The sequence below is a fragment of the Pipistrellus hanaki genome, assembly GCF_964339955.1.
Source record: "Pipistrellus hanaki genome assembly, chromosome: 13".
Taxonomy (NCBI): domain Eukaryota; kingdom Metazoa; phylum Chordata; class Mammalia; order Chiroptera; family Vespertilionidae; genus Pipistrellus; species Pipistrellus hanaki.
Window position 1 is genome coordinate 54,643,602 of NC_140515.1, and position 19,608 is coordinate 54,663,209.

General features: G+C 56.7%; 1 long non-coding RNA gene across 1 annotated transcript in view; it reads left to right on the forward strand.

Moving 5' to 3' along the window:
* The first annotated feature begins 4,269 nt into the window (after positions 1–4,269).
* The window catches only part of LOC311632123, a 76,286-nt gene continuing 60,947 nt past the window's right edge, over positions 4,270–19,608 (forward strand). The window contains exons 1-2 of the long non-coding RNA XR_014796723.1: positions 4,270–4,454; positions 8,828–8,884. This is a non-coding gene — a long non-coding RNA (uncharacterized lncRNA). The remainder of the gene's footprint in view (positions 4,455–8,827; positions 8,885–19,608) is intronic.

Consider the following 19,608-nt stretch of genomic DNA (forward strand, 5'->3'; position numbering starts at 1 on the left):
AGAGCAGAGGGAGCAGAGCTATGCCTCCCCTACTGCCAGGGAGGTGGCAGGCTGGGAGGCACGGTGCTGACAGCCCTGAAAGGGTTCCAGGAGGGTGCTGGCGCCCCGGGAACGCCCTCCTGCTGTGCCCCCAAGAGGCCGTGGGCGGTGGCTGGAACCCCGCGGTCCCCGAGAAAAGGTGGTGAGTACCGGCGGGGGTGCGGTCTCCCTCGGGGCTGCTGGCTCCCGGAGGCGGAGCCGGGTCTAGGATGCCGCCGCCCAGGCTCCAGGGAGACTCCAAACGCCGGGGCACAGGGTAGCGGCCGGAGAGGGGGGAGGGGGGTGCGGAAATCCCGGGGCGCCGGCCGGAGGCGTCTGCAGGCCTGGGGCGCGCACACGAGGGCACGTGGGTGTGGAAGAGCCCGCGCCGCCGGCCTCCTCCCTGCAGCGCCGCAGAGGCCGGTGCCGGCGCGGGAGGGAGTGCGGGAGGGAGTGCGGGAGGGAGTGCGGGAGGGAGTGCGGGAGGGAGTGCGGGAGGGAGTGCGGGAGGGAGTGCGGGAGGAGTGCGGGAGGGAGTGCGGGAGAGAGTGCGGGAGGAGTGCGGGAGGAGTGCGGGAGGAGTGCGGTCTCTGCTCCCGGGTGCGGGCCTCCCTCCCGCTCCGGTGCGGGAGCTGGCGCTTTGTCCGGGAGGCTGGGGTGCGGGCGGCTTCCTTACGGGCCGAAGCCTAGCATGGGGGGGGGGGGGTGTGAAAAGCCAGGAACCGGGGGGAGCCTGGGGCTTCCAGGGAGCCGCACTCCCCGCCGAGCCCGGAGGCAGGCGGCGAGGCCGGGGTTCCGCACGGGTGGGCCCCGAGATGCCAGCGGCGGCGGGGCCGCGGGGCGCCGTCGTGTGCGCTCCCCACAGCCGGCCCGCGAGTGCGATGCGGCACCTGGGCCCGCGCCCGCCGGGCCTGAGGGGGGGGGGGCGGCCATGGGGGGGGAGGTGTGGCTGCGGGGGCGGGGGGTCGGCCATGGGGGGGGAGGTGGTGGCGGGGGGCGGGGGCTCTGCGGGGCTCTGGCCGCCGCCGCCCGGCGTGGGGGGCAGGCACCCGCCGCGCACTGCGGGCCGCCGGCACTCACCTTCCTCCCTCGGAGCGAAGGGGAAGGAAAAGGGTCCATTAAAGGCCCAGGGCCGCTGGGTGCAGCCGGCTGGGCGGGGCTGGGCCGGGGCACGCGTGTGTGTGTGTGTGTGTGTGTGTGTGTGTGTGTGTGTGTGTGTTGGGGGGGGGGGGTGGCCGGGTGTCATAATGCGGAGCCACCTGCGGGGCGCGCCCCCGGGGCGGGGCGGGGAGACGTTCAAACGGAGCGTTTCCCACGGCGGTTCCAACCCTAACGAACCCCGATCACCCCGCTCCCCCGCCACGGTCCCAGCGGAGCCTCGTAAGGGCCGAGGCTGCATTGATGTAAAAGCCAGGGCAAATCCTCCACCGTGAGACCCTCTCCGACCCCAGGGTCCCCGACCCTGAGACGTGGTTTTCCCGCCCACCGCGCGCTGCCCCCGTGCCCGGTGTCTGCCCCGCACCCCGGGCGGAGCCGCCGGGGGACGGAGGCCACGTCCGGGCAGCCGCCCCGCCCCGGCCGCCCGCATCCCGCCACGGCCGGCGAGGCCCGCGCCCACGCTGGGTCCCGGTGTCTGTCTGTCTGTCTGTCTGTCTGTCTCTCTCTCTCACTCACTCCCCCTCCCTCCCTCCCTCTCGGGTACCGCGCATTTTCTCAGCGGAGCGTGACCCGGTAGACAATGAACTTGGGATTCCGAGAACTGGCTGCCCGCGCCCAGTCTCTGCCCCCCTCTCCCACCCCCCCCCCCCCCCACACACACACCTCGGCTCTCCCGGCGCCGGCGCTGAGCCCGGCCCGCCCGGCCCCTCCGTCCCCAGCTCCCCGCTTCCGCAGCAGCGGGGCCACCGGAGGCCGCCCCCCCTCCCCCGCTTCCCCAGGGCAGAGCCCCTGAACGTCCACAGAGCACCTGCCACTCACCCCCTGCGTGCGGGGTGAGCCCCTGCCTGCGGGGTGAGCCCCTGCGTGCGGGGTGACCCCCTGCCTGCGGGGTGACCCCCTGCCTGTGTGTTGGGGGGAGGAGGGAGGGAGGGAGGGGGAGAGGGCACGCTGCAAAGCGTTTCCAGCAAAGATGGTGTGGAGTTGCACTAAGCACCAGCAGGCACAGTCACCCTCCGTGCGCCGGGCTCCGGGGGTCCGCACCGGCGGAGGTTCTCCCCGGACCCGCCAGGCCCGCCCGGACACGGCTCCTCTGCGGCGGCGGCAGCAGGTGGCCCCGCCCCGGCCCCTGGACCCCCCCCCCCCGCACCCCGCTGGGTGTCGGTGTGAAGGGGGTGGGTGGGGTGGGGGAGGGGGGAGGAAGGGTATTTGTTTTTAATGGTGAAAATGCTGTGTCCTGGGCGGTAGGGTTCTCTTGTGACAATCAATCTCCGATCCTAACGTGGAGGCATTAAAATAAACACCGCATCCACCGTCCCGCCTTTTTGTTTTGTTTTGTTTGTTAGTTTTTTTTAATTGAGCATTTTCCTCCCGCCGGACTTAGACTTTATTGATGCGATTGCCCCAACTTTGCGGTTTGGAGAAATTGGGGGGGGGGGGGGGACGTAGGCGAGCACCGAGTTTCTTTTCTATCAGATGCTCCCGCCATCCTCCAAAAGGGACCCTGATCCTTGGCTTCTCAAACTTTCCGTGCTATCTGGTGTTTGTTCCAGAGCTTCACTGGCAAGCCCCCTTTGGGGTAACCCTGCCGGCCCCTTGTCCCACCCACGCCCAGCGGAACCAGGTACCAATGGGTCCCGGCCCGCCGGCCTCCCGGCGGAGGGTCCGCTCCCGGGCCGAAGGCAGGCTGCCCTGCCCGGCTGTGGAGGCCGAGGCCGCGGCGCCCTGGGACGGGGCCTCCGGCTTCCTCCCTGCGGTCCCCTGGACGCAGATCGGGGTACAGAACCCCCTTGGATAAAAGTTTGAAAGCATCTAGTGTATAGACGGACTGCTCCTTCCAACCTGGCTGCGATACATAATCACACAAGTATACCCACAGAGGCACCCGCAGAACCACCCGCAGAGCCACCCACTGAGCCACCCGCAGAGCCACCCACTGAGCCACCCGCAGAGCCACCCACTGAGCCACCCGCCGGGAGAGCAGACGCCCAGACCCGCGGCCGCCACGTGTTGCCGGCGTTGGCGCAGAGGCGGCCGCGGGGCGCGGTGGCGAACGTGACACCGCATTTTCTCCGGATCCCTGCCTTCTAGGGTGGCGCCGCCCGGGGGCGGGGGGGGGGCCTCGGAGAGGCTGGGGGGGGGGGCGTTGTTGGCTGCGGAATCCATTCCTTCCGCCCGAGCGGAGGCTTTCCCGGCGCCGGGTGGGGTGGGGGCTCTGGCGCACCCCGTTCTCCCACCCAGAGCAGCAGCCGCGCTCCGTGTGGGTGACGAACAGCCTGGCGCCCCACGGCCACGCGGCACGCCCCTGCGGCCCCGCCGGCTCAGCTGTTTGAACTTGACCTCTATCTATTATTCCCAACGAGCTCCCGGAGGCTGGGCGCTGGGGTCGCACCCCAAGGCCACCCTCTCCCCGCTCCCCCCTGCCCGCTCGTGGGAAGGATCGTGGATTTGCAGCCTCCACGGCGCCCCTCCCTCCTCTTCCCCAGGGAGCCGGCCCCCCTAGACCCTTGGCGACCGACCTAACCCGGGAGCCGTGTGACACTCCCGGGCGTGGCGCGGGGGCTCCCAGACCTGGGAGCCGGGCGGTGTCTGCAATGCGTCGCCGCGTGCGGGGTGCAGGGTGCGGGGAGGCAGCGCAGACAGACAGCTCCGGGGGGCGGGGGTCCGCCCGCAGCACCGGGCCTGGGTGTGGGGGAGGGGCTGCGGCCACGGGCGGGGCGGGAGGACCTGGCCGCAGGGGGACCCCTCCTCCCGGGGTGGCGGCCGGAAGCACCCCGCACTGCGCCTAAAGGAGCTGGGAGGCTCTCCCGCACCCCCCGTGCTCCCCCCTCTTTGCCTGGGTCCCCCGGCTTTTCCGGGAGGGAGCTGGGGCGCCCGGGGGGTGGGGCGCGCCGGGCCGGGCCGGCTGTCAGTCACGTGCCCGCCCGCCCCCGCTGCGGCGGGAGTGCCAATCAGCGCGCGCCGGGGGGCTCCTCCCGGGCAGGAACCACCGGCGCCGCGGCGGAGGGTCCCGCCCCCCGCGAGCGAGGGCGGTGGTAGCGTCTGCTCGCTTACAAATGGCCCCTCCCGCCCCGCTCGCCCGCTGGCTCGGGCTCGGCGCGGACCTGTCCGGGCGGGCGCGCTCCTCCCGCGGCTCCGGGCGTCCGGCCGCCCCGCAGCCCCGCAGCCCAGCCCGGAGCCAGGCCCCGGGCCCCCGCCCTGCAGGGCGCTCCCCGCACCCGGCGAGCGGAGGTCGGGATGAGAGGTGGGACCGCGGGGGCGCGCGGCTAGCGGACCGGCAGGTGAGTGTGCACCGTGGGCGTGGGATGCTGCGGGGACCGTGCGGGTCTCCGGGTGCGGACGGACGCGGGTCCGTGTGCTTCGCAGGTTTAAGTTTGCAAAGCGAGTCCGAGGCGCCTCTCTCTCCAGCTCGGTCTCCCCTCGCTGGAGAGCTCCCGCAGGCTGGGGGCTCCCGCAGTTGGGGGGCTCCCGCAGAAAGCCTCCACTTGGGGGAAGGGCTTCAGGGAAAGCTCGGTCTTGGGATGCTTGACGAAGGTTGAAAAGACACATCAGGTGGGGCATTCAGCCCTGCAGCTGGTGGGGGTTGTACAGGTGCACGGAGTGTGCCCGGATGGGTGGCATCTGGGCGAGGGGGATGCGCCCGAGATGGGCAAAGCCTGTGCGGCGGGTCGTTCAGCTCCCCCAGAGCCACTGAGATGCCGAGAGAGGAGCTGCGCTGCTCCGAGGGGGTCTCTGGGCGTTAGGGCGGCCCACCAGGGACCCCCGTCTTTCTGCTAGGTCCCTGCAGTGGCTCCGTGAAGAGTGTCTGAGGTCTTAAGGCATCCAGAAAATACCCTTTGAATTTCTAAGCATAAATTAGTATCAAAAGTGCTGAATCATGTTAAAAAAAAAAAAGACATGGAAAATAAATTATTCTTTGGTAAAGTTTTTCAAAGCTAATGATGTCCATGTTTTTGGAATAATGTTTAAATGAAAGGTGTGGACAGCAGGTGTTTAAAATCATTTAGAGACTCTGTCCTTGACTTGATGGCTATTGATGGCTTTTCTTTCTTTAGGATGAGTTGTATCCATTCATTATCTTTTACAACCTCCCCATACCGTCCCACCCCCAAAAGAATTCACACAAAAAAACCAAACACCAAGATATGGTTTTTTGAGTGAATATATTTTTTTTCTTTCTTTCTTTCTTTCTCTCTCTCTTTTTTTTTTTTCCTTGTTGGTGTGTCCATATTGTAAAAGGAGTGGAAATAGGAAAGATGTCTTTGAGGAGTGCAATGATGGCCAATTTGATTCGTCATATGCCACGGAAAGGATTGTCAAGCTGATTTTAAGATGCAGGCTAGAAACAGGAGTTGCCTATTGAGAGAGAAATGAGCCCTAATTCAATTGCCCTAGGTCAGAGCTGAAGGAAAGGGCTGCCACATTGGAGCCAGGGTCCTCGTTGGGGAAGGCGGAGGGTGCAGTGTTTGATGGAAGTTCTGAGACCAGATACCAAGCAGCACAAAGATGATTTTTTAAAACACCAGAGTCAGGTTGGTAAAATGGGTGTGTCCAGAGACCGCCCTTGCCGGCACACTGTCTGAACTGCTCCGTGGCCTGCTGACTCATAAGGGGACCAGCATGGCTTAGCAGGGTGAGGTGGACTTGTGGACTTGAAAGAACCATACCTGTAAAAAAAATAAAAAATAAGAAAAGAGAGAGAGAGAGAGAATGAGAGAGAATGAGAGAGAGAGAGAGAGAGAGAGAGAGAGAGAGAGAGAGAATGAGAAGGCTTCAACAGAGACATCCATCCACAGAGAAGCCTGTCTCCTCCTCATGTCTTCCTCAGGGGGATTTCTCTCCCATTCCTTGACTTGTCACCTTCATTTCAATACTTGTCATCCATGCTGGTGCACTGAACATCTGATTTGACACAGAGATTTTCATGTAAACCTTACCGTTAGAAGTGGTGGCACTTCGAACAGCATGGTTATTCCGAAGGTGTTTGGAAAGGACACTGAGAGCCGGGCGTGGGGAGGATTAATGGAGTTCTCTCTGCCGCACACACTGCCTTCCCAGCGCGCAGGCCAGGGAGCCCCACCCTGTTTCTGAGCATCTGCATGAAAGGCCAGGAAATGAATTCAACAATTGCAGTGGTGCAGCTAGAGGCAGGGAGAGGCTGGGCGTTACGTATATTTAAATAATCAGGGAAATTCTGGAGGGTGGGCTTTCACCCCTAAGTCGGTCTCCAGCCCTGTTCCATTTCACCTGCCAACTTGTCAAAATGCCTGTTTCACTTTGAAAGGTGGATTTTGATAGAAAGGGGATATGAAGGGGGAGCCGCTTCCACATTTTGAGATCCGGGGCTAAATGACATGATTGGGAGGACAAATATCAGAGCGTGGAGTGAAGCCAAAAAGAGTCCTCTTTGCTCTGATATTCCTAATGAGATTTCTTCATAAAACAAGGGTTGGTGTTTTTTGTTTGTTTGTTTTAAAGAAAGAGGGGGTCCATTTTTCCGGGCAGTGAACCTGCTTGCGGAAAGGATAGCACCTGGCCTCTCAGCCCAGAGGTGCGTGCTTGGGGCAGGAAGCAGGTGAGAGGTGGTTTTTGTGGCGTGACCATGGACATACTGCTTGGTCCTTCAGTCAGGACCCAGGCGTGTCATGTCGTGTCGGGTTAGAGGACGGCCATTTCCGCACAAGGCGAGGTTTCAAACCTCCTTTCAGTGGGAGAGAAGGCGTTCTGAGCTGCGCTGAGGAAAGAGGCGTCCATTGTGAAGGCACAATTCATTGTCAGCGCCATGCTTACCCGCATCGCCTACTGCAGACAGCAGGTCCGACCACGAGGAAGAGAGACACCAAGACTTTTTATTATTATTATTATTATTATTATTATTATTATTATTAAACAAAAAGTTTTTGAAAGGGTGCCCACTTGGGGTTACCATCCCCTTCTCAAGGCCAATTCATCATTTAAAGAAAATAAAGCAAATACCTGCCCCTTGATGGCTGGAGTGAATTTTAACGCTTTGCTGAAGCTGGATGTGGTGACCGGTGAGCGGTACCTCAACAGCTACTCCAGTCGGAAGTGAGACTCCGGGGGGCACTGCATGTTCTCTTTGGAGCTAATGTTAAGGTCAAGGCTGCTGGAACCACCTTTTGCTCCCCCCCCCCAATCCCTTTCCTCCTCATACCATCTTTCCCCTCTTTTAAATCCACAAACCAACACCTACAAATCCTAGCACCTGGAAGGCCTTGGGATTTTACCAGCAGCACCCAGTCAGGTAAACTGCTGTGGTTGCGGGTCCTTCTAAAGTCAAAATTGAGTTCAACTTTGGCTTCAAGAATCAGATTGGTAGGATGCCTCTGCTGCTTCCCCACCCCGCCCCCGATGCTGGCAGCCTGGTTTCCTAAGGGGTCTTTCCCTCCGGTTTGCTGTGATGGTTTTGTGGAAGCTAGCGCTCTGCCCGTTTGCACAGTGAATTGCAGTGGGAGAAGGTTCCAGAACAGTACCTCCTTGAGTTCCGACAGGGAATGTGTACACAGTATTGTACCAAGAGCATTCCAGAACACCCACCTCCCGGCCAAGTGAATGTGTTGGCTGAGTAAACACCTGGGCTGCTTTAGCCTGCTAACCGATCTCATTTTTATTTATTTATTTTTTAATCATAAAGGATGGTATTAATGTACACGGAGCTTTTGTAGAGAGTGTTGCAGATGGACAGGGGTGTCTGAGATCTGACTTAAGAGCTGGCCTCACAAGAATCTACCTTTTTCACCCTAGCAGGTTTGGCTCAGTGGATGGAGCACCAGCCTGCGGACTCAAGGGTCCCAGGTTCAATTCCAGTCAAGGGCATGTACCTTGGTTGTGGGCACACACCCAGTAGGGAGTATGCAGGAGACAGCTGATTGATGTTTCTAACTTTCTATCCCTCTCCCTTCCTCTCTGTAAAAAATCAATAAAATATATATTTTTTTAAAAAAAGAATCTACCTTTTTCCATCTGAGAATGTCCAGTCATGTGCATTTGCCAAGGGAATGGCAGAAAGCACATTTTGCTAATCCACTTATTACAGGGAGTTTGAAGATACAAATATCAATCGCATCACTGTCTTTTAAGTATTTAAAAATTAATATATTCGCACCCTGGGGTGTGTGAGTATTTAGTTGGGTTGAGTATTGATCAGGAATTGCCTTTAGAAGAACATTTGGAAATTGCTGCGCCTTTAAAATTAGGTGGCACTGAATAGTTACACATAATTCTCTGGATTGTGCGCACTTTTCCGCATACACACACGTCCCACGCAGACGGGGGTTACTTATTTTGAGGGCGCGTCGGGGGGGGGGGGGGGGGGGGATAAGTTTTTGTTTCTTTCCTGGTGGATATTGGGCTCTAGGTCTGTACCTTTGAGCTTAGGGTCCTTGAGAAGAAGCCGTGAACAGATACAATATTATAAAGTAAAGTGAGTGTTTCTGCGATGTGTCTTACCTTACGTTGGCCCTTTAAAAGGAGCCACGCTCCAGGTTTCAGAACTAAAAAGTCACAGGACATCGGTTTTGTCCGGATGCAGACCAGGATGCCCGCCGTTGGTCCAGTCCCTGTCAATCTTTGGGACTCGTGGAATGTGGAAACCGCCCAGGCTGCTAACGATCAAAATACGTTGGTCTTCCAGGTGCTCCTCCCATACCATGGACCGAGACCGCCCTTCTGCCCGAGAGTCGTTCAAAACGTAAGTTCGGCAAACCCACCAGTCACACCGGGGTCATTCTGGAGCTTTTACGCAGAGCAGTTCTTCCCACGGTCATGTCTCCTTCCCAAGGCGTGAGCCTCATAAGTAAGCGTCTGCAAGGAGATGGTGTCATCCCCTCGGGGGGGTGGGGGTGGGGACGTCTAACGTAGACCAGCATCGGATCACGGTACAGCAATGGCACTTTACACACCCGCCATCAAGCCGTCTTCTCCTGCCCGCCCCACCACTGGGCATTCTTGCTCCAGGAACATGAGCCTTTGGTGTCTGGCTAACGCCGAACGGACACTTCCCGTTGTCTCATCTCTCTGGGCGGCCTCCTCTCTCCTTTTCCTGGCTCAAGCAGGCAGATGCTCCAGTAAGGAGACGCATTTGTGCCAGATGCCGTGGCTACTGTTGAACTACCTCTCCCACCACATACATGAACCAAAATGCCCCTTTAGCTCAGCCAGGGAAGGTCACACCATTGGGCTCTGCTACCCTTCGGGGATGAGTGGAAAGGGTTCAAAGATGCGGGAGGCACTGCTCTTTCAGAGGCGTTGGGGGGTGCGGGACCTCACGGGTTTCCTGGGGATGGATCCGGGCCCGCCTTCTCCACATTATGGACGCCAAGTACCTTCACGCATGGCCCTTGATGGAGGGAATTGCCTCTTATCGGAAAGGGACCCGGTGCTGGTTTAGACCCCTCCTGCTTCTCTAGAGACCTCAACGTATAATATTTACGATATTTTTTTAAAAAAAAATCGTAGGAGTTTAAAGCATTTCCTCAATGGTCAGGGACTAGAAAGCTGGTTTTCATTAAGAAAAAAATGTCTGCCCTGCCTTCTCTTCCCTGGACTTTTCTGTTGTCCTGTCTGCCCAAAACATGGGTTTTCATCCAACTCTGTCCACTGGAGATCTCTCTATTTCTGTGTCGCCGCAGAGTTTATTGCTAGAGCTGCTGAGAGACGTTCAGCGCAAATGGTATATTGATCACTTGAAATCCCCTTTTAGCTTGACTGAATATACATAATGGGGTGTCAATCAGGGGGGAGAAATCTCATAATAAATGGCAGGCAACTTATATTCATGAGGGAAAAAAAAATGTCTTGGGCAAAAGAGCATGTTTACTGTAGCATGGCAGTCTGAGTTCGCCGGGCTCCCGGCTCCCTCACGTTCACCCAGTCGATGTTTAATAGCAAAGGCAGAAGGTTAGGAGACCAAGGTCCCGGAACCTTCCTCTCTGTGTTTGAATGGGGAAGCACTTTTGCACACCCTAGAGCAGTGGTCGGCAAACTGTGGCTCTCGAGCCTCGGTTTGCTGCTCTGTGGACTAATGAGTTTGCCGACCACTGCCCTAGAGTATGAACATCGACTAGAACCACAGCCCATGAGAAAGAGCTTCTACCTGAGGACTTCAGGAACAGAAAACAAATCTGTTGAAGTTGGGGTAGATTTAAAATCAGCTACTGACTTACGCGGTCCGTATTTGTAAGTTCTCACCATGCATGTATCAGTGCACACACACACTGTATGCAAATATTTTCCATGTATATACGGGAGAGCGAGGTACACTTAGAGAAAAATCCTGCTTTGCATACATTATTTTTTAAGAACAACGGAGCAAAGGAGTAGCTATGCATTAGGAAAGCTATATCATGGTTTGTTATTTTATTTTATTTTATTTTTTCCCTTTTGAAATTTCCCACTGGATGATAAGTAAAGGAATCTCAATTTTCAAGTTTTATGTGTAATTCTTTAAAGTCTATTTTCCCAACGGAGCAGTGATGATGATGGTAGGTATTTCCGGGAGAGTGATGGCTTTTGGTAGCTGACTTGGAGTTGACACCGTTGCTGCTCGGTTGTCTGTGTGGAATGTGGCCACAGAGGGACGCCGGATATCGTAGTGGCTGCCCCCCCCCAGGACAGTGTGGGGTACATTATGCTTTTCCAGCCCGCTGGATGGGGTGCAACCTCGTTTCTATCAGAAATTCTTTCTCTCCTGTAAATGGATGAAGCTCTCCGGCTCTTTGCTAATCAGGTTTTAATTTGCCTGGTTATGGGAAGGGGGACGGGAATCACGCGCTCCACAGAAGCTCAGGTCATATCCGATCACCCGAAGACTCCACCTATCACCACGCGTGTGTTAAGTAGGCCAGGAGAAGCTATTAAAGTATATAGGACATGGCGTCGGGCCCCAGTCATATCTACTGGTTTTCCACGGGGTTTCAAGAACTTCTGCCTACCTCCCTCTGCTTCATGAAAATGCCTCTGATTTATTGTTTGTCAGGGTCTCTGGTTAGAGGGGGCGAAGTTTGCTGAGAAACTGGCCAGGAGCGGAAGTTCAACAGCATGTGTTTATAGGAGAGTTCCAAAATCTTTCACCTGAGTACTCCCTTTATGTGTGTTTGCAGTTTTGTAACAATTAGAAACGACGTGTAGTACGTGGCTGTTTGCACAAAGAGAGGCCATCCGATTTGATAGTTTAAGCTAGGAGAGTTGTGCTGTTGAGATTTTTAGGAAAAAAAAAAAAACAGATTAGGCGGGAACTTTAAACTCTGGAATTGGCCATTTAAATGAACTGCCGTACTTTTAACCTACAGAGAAATGTACATCTACAGATGTTATAACTGGTATATCATCAATAAAAGGGAAAAATTTAAATCCTGGGACAAATGAAATGGGAAAGAAAAAAATTTCTGGAGACATTTGCATCTGCAACCTATGTTTATAGGGCTTGCTGTTGTCTTGAATTTTGGATAGTTTTACTAATTTACTTCAATAAAGTGAAGACAGGAAAATTCATAGGAAATAAATAAAGTGAACATGAACTATTTTCTGGTTTAAAATACACTCAAGATTGTGTGTTGTGGCCAGCGGCATGGCTCACTGGTTGAGCGTCCACCTGTGAACCAGGAAGTTACAGTTCGATTCCCAGTCAGGGCACATGCCCGGGTTGCAGGCTCGATCCCCAGCGTGGGGGTGTGCAAGAGGCAGCCGATCAGTGATTCTCTTTCATTGTTGTTTCTCTCTCTCTCTCTCTCCTCTCTCTATGAAATCAATAAAAATTATATATGTTTGAAAGGATTATGTGTTGTTAATATAAATACCACGTCTTAACAGATTGCTTTCCTACCAGTCCTGACCCATTTCACAGTGAAAATATTTAGAGACAAATTACACAGAGCACGTTTAAGCGCGTATCCTTTAGACATCTCAGTGGAACTAGAAATAGCAGGATACTCACCAGGTTCCTGGTAAAGCTTTTACATTTTGTTTTTTAACCTTTATTCGGTAAAAATTTCACAAGCAGTTGGATTGGCAGCAGTGGACGTTAGCACTTCTGAGGTTTGCCTTTTGCATTTGCCGAATGAAGACAGCGGAACTCCTTGTTGTCGTTGTCTGTAATGGCTGAGTCTCAGACGCTGAAGAGCTCTCCATTAGATGCGGCAAATTTAAACTTAATCACTTAGCGGAAGAACAGCGGTGGGACCCATTCTCCCTCCAACGAGGATTTAAACTAACTACGCTGATGCAGTGGGTGAAGAATTATATGCTGCTGCTTTTTTTTTTTTTTTTTTTTTTTTAAGATGATGGGTTTTTTTTTCTTCACGTTAGTAAAAAACACATAGAGGCGAAGTAAAATTACAAAGTGTTAATTTAATTATCAGGGAAATAGTAGTTTGGGGTGTATGCCTTCTAATAAATCTAGCTTTAACATTTAATAAAACATGTGTTTTCCAGTTTAGCTGCTCATGCTAATAGAGAATCAACAGTGTGCTCAGGGTGTGTAACTCTGGAGCCTTACGTAAGTTTGTTTCTCTGAGAGAAATACTGGAACACGGCGGAAGCCTTTATTAGCCTCCGTGGCCTCCTAAGGATCCACTTAAGAAGAGAATAGCTTTGGGTCACCGTCAGCCAATGACTCCGAATAGTATACTTATTGACAGAATGATACATGTATGTTATATACATATGTACTAAGATAACTGCAAGCATATTGTTATACTTTTTAAAAAATATATTTCATTGCTTTTTACAGAGAGGAAGAGAGAGGGATAGAGAGTTAAAAACATCGATGAGAGAGAATCATCCATCAGCTGCCTCTTGCACACCCCCCACTGGGGATGTACCCGCAACCAAGGCACATGCCCTTGACCGGAATCAAACCCGGGACCCTTCAGTCCGCAGGCTGACACACTCTATCCACTGAGCCAAACCGGTTTCGGCCATATTGTTATACTTATTAATAGTTGAATGCATGTACCATTCCCAACAAGTATAAGCCAGGCCAGTTCAATTCCAAACCTAATATGAAGAAATAGACAAAGCAAGTGTTGTATAACATTAAAGGAAATAGGCTTAACCACTTCCCCAGCTTAGTGTTTGTCTGGGGCACAAGTGGGAGCAAAAGTTATTTTCTTTTTTTTAAATATATTTTTATTGATTTCGGATAGAAACGGAGAGGGAGAGAGAAATAGGAGCATCAATGATGAGAGAGAATCATTGATCAGCTGCCTCCTGCATGTCCCCCACTGGGGATGGAGCCCGTAATGCAGGCATGTGCCCTGACCTGGAATCAAACCATGGCCTCCTGGTTGATAGGTCGATGCTCAACCACTGAGCCAGGCTGGCCAGGCAAAAGTTATCTTCTTACTGACAGGCTAATGCCCCATGGTTAGGGTGGAATTACCCCATGGTTAGGGTGGAATTAGGTGAAAGAGTAATTAATGGTAGGTTTTGGTGTGTGTTGCGGGGGGGGGCGTTGTGTGTATTGGCTGGAGGTGGTGGGGGAGGTGGTGGGGCGTTGTGTGTATTGGCTGGAGGTGGTGGGGGTGTTAAGGAATGGAAGTTTCATTTTTAAAAATCAGCCAATCAAGTGAAACCAGTTAATCCCACTTTCAGGTTAAATTTCCTCATCTCGCTATGGCCCGGGCCTCTCAGACTTGGCTTCCATCACGCTTACACATGCAAACCCATCATCGGATGGACTTCTGTTTTTCCTCAGCGGAGCACAGGGGGTGTCCAGTCTGTGACTCTGTCCCCAAACCCAGAGCTTGAGAACACAGTGTCACAGCCAAGGTGCGTGTCCAGCCAGGCAGCTGTCCCTTCCTCAGAACCGTCACTTCATGGCTGTGCTCCATCTTCCTCTTATCCGTAAAGGGTGTTTAAGTTACTGACCCCAGAGCTCTAACCCGGGCCGTCCTGCATCTTCGTTGGGCATTGGCAGAGCTGGGGCTCTGGGTTCACGCACGCAGACAGACCCTAAGGCCAGGGCTTACTCGGGCAGGGAAATAAAACAGCACCAGCTGAGCATTTATAGAGATGAGGACTGTGGCCGTCTCTCCGAAGATGTTAGTCCTGTAGGAAACTCAGCCAAATCCAGGGCTTCTTCTTTTTTCCTCTTTCTTCTGGAATAGTCCAGGGCGGGCGCCGCTGTTGGCCGTGAGGACTCGACATGCTTCCTCTTCCTAGCTCTGCCCGTGCGGCCGACGGGCCCCGTGGCGGGTTTCCTGAGCAGCGCTGTCCAGGGAGACTTGCGGTGGTGACACAGCCCCTGTGAGCCAGGCGCCGGTGTGGCTAGTTGGCCTGAGAAACTGAATGTCCAAACCGTGATTTTAATTTTAATTAAAATTTAAACGGGGGGTGGGGGGGGGAAGCACATGCATGTGGCTGGTGGCTACATCTTGGGGGAGTGAGCCAGGTGTGCCATGGAGTCAGCTTTGTGGACGACGTGAGCCCCGGGTGTGCACACCCCAGAAACTCGGGGTCACTCCGTGCGGACCCGGGCGCTCTCCATGGGGGGGTCTGCCTGCTGCGGAGGGAGGTCAGGCTGTGCTTGTTGGGTTCTCATTGGTAACCTTCCCATTTGGGGCGCAGTGCGGGATATTGTTACTGTCGTGTGTGTGTGTGTGTGTGTAGAACACCTAAAATGAGATCTACCCTCTGAACAGGTTCTTGAGTGTGCCGTACAGCATTGTCTGTCTTACAGCCAGTCCCAGGATGCATTCGTCGCGCGCATAACCTGAACTTTGTACCCTGTGATTCGCAGCTCTCCACGCCCCCCACCCCTCAGCCCTGGCAGCCACCGTCGTCCTCTCGGCCTCCATGAGTTTGACTGTTGCTGCCCCGAGAATCAGTCTCCCCCGTGCCCCACCCCGGGGGCAGTCTCCGCTGTTCCAGGGCCTCCCTGGGTCCTGGCTGGCTTGCATCGAGGCGCTCAGAGAGAGGGTTCTGGCTCTGGGGGAAGGGGCTTGGGGACAGGACTGGCACCGCTCGGGCCTCAGAAGGGCCCCTCGGTGAGGGTGGGACCACCCACATCTCGGTCACCTGCCTGCCTTCCAGGCCCCACCACACGGGGCTTCTCGCTGGGCCCTCCAGGCCCCGCAGCCCAGGCCCCTGTGGGGCCCAGCCGCTCTTCAGCCCCCCCCCCCCCCCCCCCCCCGCGCTTACTGTTCTGTATTTCCCTCAAGGCCTGGTTCAAAGGTCACCCACAAGCTCCCTCCTGTGCTTTGGGCCGGACCCCTCATTCCCAAAGCCTCCCAGCCCTTCGCCGGCGCGTTGGGGTGCACTTTGCTGCACCCCCTTCTTCTCGGAAGGAACGAGGCATTTGAGGCACACTGGCCCGTGTTTGTGGTGTGTGGGGGGGAGGCAGGGACCCTCCCGCGGCTGTCCTCTCCCCGTGTTCCCCTCTGTACTCAGCCAGCCGCTGGGACACATCGTGACGCGCGGTCCCGCCAACACAGAATCCGTTTGGGCCCGTCCTGGCTGTACCCCCGAACCCCTTATTGGGCTGCTGCTTCTGGGGTAGCCAGACCCTAAGGTGCACCCCCCTTCTTCCCTAAGACACCCCTTAGGGAATGTGGGGACGGCCAGGTCCCTGCACTGGGCAGCCCACGGAGGTGAGGCTGCTGCTCTGCCCTGCCTTTCCCTGGGCGGGTGGGAGGGCGTTGGCCAGGGTGCTGAGGGTCACCTGCCGGGCTGCCTGGGAGAAGCTTCCAGAGTCCACCTTGGCGAAGGAGGAGGAAGAGGAAGGCGGCAGAGGCCGGGGGGAGGGTCACAGGGCAGCTTCTTTGAGGAACCGCAAGCATGCGAAGTGTTTTGTGTGGGGTAGACGCGCAGGCGGGCAGGAGACCGGAGCGCCAGGCCCCGGCCTGCCCTGCCCTGCACGCACTCTGAGCTCCTGTGGTTGGGCCAGAGGACCTCGGATCAGCAAGACCCTGCACACCCCCAGGGGCACCGGGGGCGCTTGCCGCATTCTGCCTCTGGGAACCTCCCCCCACAGGGATGCTCCAGGCTGGCTGGGCGGGGACCTGGCTCCCCGCTGCTGGGCCATGGCCCCCCTGAGCCACACCGCCCGCCCTCCGCGTGGAGAGCTTGGCCGCCATGCCTGCAGTAGGGCGAGGGGACTGGGGTGGGCACTTCTCCGCCTTCGTGGAGGGTGGTTGACACACGGACAGCCTCCTGTGGGAAAGGACAACAGGAGGCTGTCAGTGTGAGAGGGTAGGCCAGTGGCTCAAGGTCACACAGCTAAAGGTGGGGACAAGAGAAGCGTGGCCACAAAGCCCCAGGGCTCTGTGACCCTGAGGAAGAGGAGTACCCCATTCCAAACGTGTCCCTCAGCCGGGGGCCCCTTCCCCAACTTTGGGGAGAAAGAGCGGGGCTCATCCCCGAGGCACCCTCGGGTTTCCTCCCTGTCACAGCCCCGCCCGGCGCCAGGGACCCATCGGGCCACCCCACGGGCCGCAGCCTGAGAAGGTGTGGGCCTCTCTGGGTGGCCCCCAGCGAGCAGGTCCCCTCGGACATGGCCTGCGCCCCTCTGCCGCCCGTCTCTGCGCTGACAATCAAGGCCCTGAGAAAGGACAATTCACAACCAGGACAAGCGTCCTTCTATCCGCAGGAATGGCCCCGGCGTGCGCGTTAGCACCGTCCACGCCCTCCGCCGTAGGAGGCCCTGGGCCTGAGAGCGGCCGGCGGCATGGCTGTGGGGAGGGTGCTCAGTCCCTGGATCCAGAGCCCACTGAGAGGGTCCATTGTCCCCCTGGGCACGCTGGCCTCGGCCCAGGGCCCGGTCAGAGTTTGCTGAGCGGGTGGCAGGGAGGCGCTGGCAGGGCCCTTGTCAGGGAGCACGTGGGCTGGAGAAGGCGAGGGATGTGCCTGCGGGTCCCGGCCCAGGACAGGCCAGGCGGCCGAGAGCCCTCTGCAGGAAGACACAGCACCCACGTGGGCAAATCCGAGAAGCTCGGTCGGTTCCCCATGTAAGGTGACCGCACAGACCCTGGAGCCCACATGGAAGGACGATGGTTCTCTGTAGCCCCGGCTGTTGGTGCGAGTGTTCCCTCAGCTCCCCGGGGCCCGCTGGCACCCTCCCAGCTCATGCACTGGTATCGGGTTGGGGACCTGGCGTGGTTTTAGGGACAGAGGAGGATCCAGAGTACCTGGTCCCATCTGCCCCTCAGCCCGCCCCCTCCTCCCCACCAAGTTCGGCCCCCTCTTCCTGCGGTCCCTGCTCTATCCTGGGGGGCCAGGGCGCAGACACCGCATGGACAGGGACCGGGGTCTCACTCCGCCCAGGGTGATGCCCTGCAGTTGGCTCCACCTCGAGGGACATCATTTGAACTGCTAATGCCCAGCTGTGTGCTCTCCGTCCCTCAGGCTGGACTCAAATTGGCCACCTCGCCCCTGAGAAGATGGATCCAGGACGTAAAGAGATTTTGCTCCCCATGATTGGTGGTTACCGCCTTGTTAACTATCGCTCCGTAGCGTTTCCTTAGCACTGGGTGGGATATTTCCATTTTATCTTCATCACATTCCTGTCTGCTCGGAGAGGGCAGGCCGATGGCTCAAGGTCGCACAGCTGGAAGGAGTGGGGGTGGGCCTGCCTGTCCGGGGCCTGCACTCTGAGCTGCCCCAATCCGGGGTGCTGGTCCCTGCTCGCCTGCCCCAGGTGTTTCTGAGTCAGAAGCCCCGAGGGCGAAGAAGGGAGGAGTCTGCTCGGATGTGCTCCAGCAGCCACATGCCCCAGCCTCCTGCGCAGCCAGGCCTCCCGCCCCCTGATCCCTCCGCGTGGCTCCCCGGGGCCCTCGGTCCCTCGCCCCTGGACTCATCCGTGAGTCATTTCCTCCGCTTTGTTTTTCCTCGGGGTTTTAGTCCTCTTAGAAGAAAAAGAAGAAAAGCATCCCGCACAATGATTTACGTCTGCTTCTGCGGATCATTTCTTGAAGTTGTTCCAAAGACTTCCAGAATTATTATGTTTTGTTTTGAGTATTAGATTTCTGTCTCTGGGAAATATATCACCGTATGCTATCAACTCTGGACATGAGCTTCAGTGGAACGAGTTTTTGTTTTTTTTTAATCCCAGTTAATCAGATGTGTTGTCTCGGGGCAGCCGAAACCTCAGCTGGAGAAAGGCTGAGAGAATGGGGCAGGGGTTCTCGCTCAGGGCTAGCCGCTACCCTCCTCCCTGACTCCAGAGCCAGGCAGGCCAGGCTTCAGGGGCGGAGAAGGAAGGAGCCAGGGCGAGCGAAGGAAACCCTCCAGGCCCAGCTGAGCTCCCCGCCTGCTTATGAGCCGGAGCTGAACGAAGCCACTAGAAAGAAGCCAGTGCTCAGACCCTGCTGCCTCCGTGTGACTAAACCACTGCATCTCTGGTCACAGCCAAGATGAGGTCCCACAGTGAGGAAGCCTCTCCTTGATGACGGCCCATTAAGCCAGGTGGACAGGTTTTTTTGTTGTTGATTTTTTTACCTGGAGATTCCAGGAACTGCCTGGGACTCTCCAGGGAAGAGTAGCTCAGTTTCAGCAGTGTGTAAGAGGGATAGCGCCTCCCCTCAGCTGGAGATCTTGAGGTCTGAAGCAAGGTCAGGAGTCGTCCGTGTCGTCCGGACGGAGCACAGACGGTGTCAGGAACAGATGTGGGTGGAGGCGGGAGGAACAGCAGGACCAAACCTCCTTCTGCAGAGCGGGGCCCTGCCTGTGTCCATAGCAGCAGCTGAGGTTTGGAGGCGAGAGCTTAACTGATGACAAGTGGGGTGAATGGAGTTTGTTGGGGCAGCTGTCACAGCCGGGCCATGAGACAAAGACAGTGCGATGGTGGCAGAAGATGTGACACGGTCCAAGGAGAAGGATCAAAGAGCTCAGAGGGCGATTGCTAGAGGTGGTTCCTGATCTTTTCCTCAGCCCGAGACCAGTCACACGCTCCGGGTCAACTCTTGCTTGTGAGCAGGCCCCAGTTCTAGATGCCAGTGCAGGTCAGATGGTCAAGCTCAGTCCTGTTCACACAGAGAGGGTGGCATGGCCCAGGGGTCACCGTCACTTACAGGAGGGAGTCTCAGAGTCAGTGTTAAACTGTAGCTTCCCTCACGTCGATGGTTCAGCCGCACAGAGAACGGTCCTGGCCTCCCGGGTGAGGGATGAATAGGGACAAGGGTTGAAGGATGGTGGAGAGGAACGAGAGGCCCCAAGAGGACCCGGCCTTGCTTTCCAGAAAGAACCCCAGGATAATCCCACCCCCCTTATCGCCTGGGCAGTCAGAGCTTCAGACTCCCGAGAAGGAACACCTTGAAATCAGTAGGCACCATCCCACACGGGGACGGTAGCTTGCTGTGTCGCCGCATCACTGCCTCTCCTACAAAGGAGAACTGCTGCCTGCCCTCCATGCTGTGGCGCTGCAGTGTCAGGCCTGTCCAGGCAGACCGCATCCGGGTCTGCTGCATGTTTCCTTCACAT